This window comes from Apteryx rowi, unplaced genomic scaffold, assembly GCF_003343035.1.
Source record: "Apteryx rowi isolate R43461 unplaced genomic scaffold, aptRow1 scaffold_93, whole genome shotgun sequence".
NCBI lineage: Eukaryota > Metazoa > Chordata > Aves > Apterygiformes > Apterygidae > Apteryx > Apteryx rowi.
The window spans coordinates 200,136-201,701 of NW_020451238.1; positions in this window are offsets into that span (position 1 = coordinate 200,136).

Below are 1,566 nucleotides of genomic sequence, written 5' to 3' on the forward strand. Positions count from 1 at the left end.
TCCAATGTTTGCTGGGTTAATGCCCAAGTTTTGGAGCTAGAAAGAGGGAAAACAGTGCTTTATTACCCTTCTCATGTTGAAGGTCTGTCATTATATATGACGTCTCCCTTCCTCCAGAGTGAAATGCAAGACAGGCATATTCCCCTGGCAAGGGTGTATATTGTGGAACAATAATTTGTCTTCTAGTTCTTTGCCTTAAATCCCATAAGAAAAGAACTACAGAACACAAGTCAAATACATCCCTAAGTTGTATTATTCACACAAACTAAAAGGTATGAGAAGAATAAGTATTTATTGCTTAGTATGGTACCAGTAATTTGATAGCCTATATGCTATCAGCAGCATCACTATTCCAGATGTAGCAATGTTGGTAAATCTTATTAAGTACTTGATAAGTGGCAGAACTACCATGTACAGCATCAGCGGCTCTTACAGAAAGGACTTATTACTCCTATGCAACCCACTCCTAGCACAAGTATGGAATGAAGTCCAAGTAGCAGGTCTCAATTCTCTAGCTTATTTTTGTTGACGAGAAAGAAAAGAGGATAATGTAGCATCTCACCTGAATCCTTGTCTAGAGAGCCTTGTATCATACATAGGCATCAATTTTATTCTGTTCTTCCCCTAGATGGAGATTGATATTGCAGTATTTGCATGACATTTAGGAAAGTAGTAATGCTTTGATAACTGTGGTCTAGCATTGACTGCTCCATTAACAAGACTATATCCAGGAACTGGTTAAGTATCAAATTAGTGCCACATATCTTTAGAGGTTTTACCCCAGTTTCTCCACTCAAATTGGTACTCTAATAAGTATATCAAGATTGTTTTATGTTCAGTATGAGTTCTTTCTCAGGAAAGAGCCTCAAGATGCCAGAAGAATTCAACTGGACCATTTATAAACATCCAGTTAGTGAAGCAGTCTTAACTCCCTTACCTTTAAATCCCTCCCTCCAGGCTTCAACTTTTTATTTTCACTATAAGAAGAAGAAAACTGAGGTAGCAATAAGGTTGCAACAGACAGATGAAGAACATCTCGCTTTACGGCCTACCTTAATTGCAGAGACATCACCAAGTCTATCTTGGCTAAGCTAGAACACTATGTTCTAGCTTTACAGTACTGTCTGAACTGAACATCAGGATATAAGCCAGCTCAAAGACAAAGCTTCATCCCATTTTCACATGGAGATAACCTGTATGACTAGTACACTCCAAAAACCTTCATTTTGGTTTGAATATTTCAATTAGACTCCCCTTTCCTCCTTTCATTTGAGACAGGTCTGGCACAAATCATTTCACTGGAGGCACAAGCTAGCCTTGAATATGTTGGAATACAGTCATAGCTTGTGTTCATACAGCATTTATGCAACCTCTGGCTGTTCTGCTCCTGTTAGCTAATAGCTACCACAATTTGTTAACAACTACCCTCTGTTACATCAAGCAAAATCCTATTTAAAGCAAAAAATTAAATGCTGTTGTCAAATAGAAAGTATCATGGTAGCAGTATGTTTTTCCTCCAGAAGTCCTCAGCTTCAAGTTTCAGATAAACCTGATAGATGTAGTCAC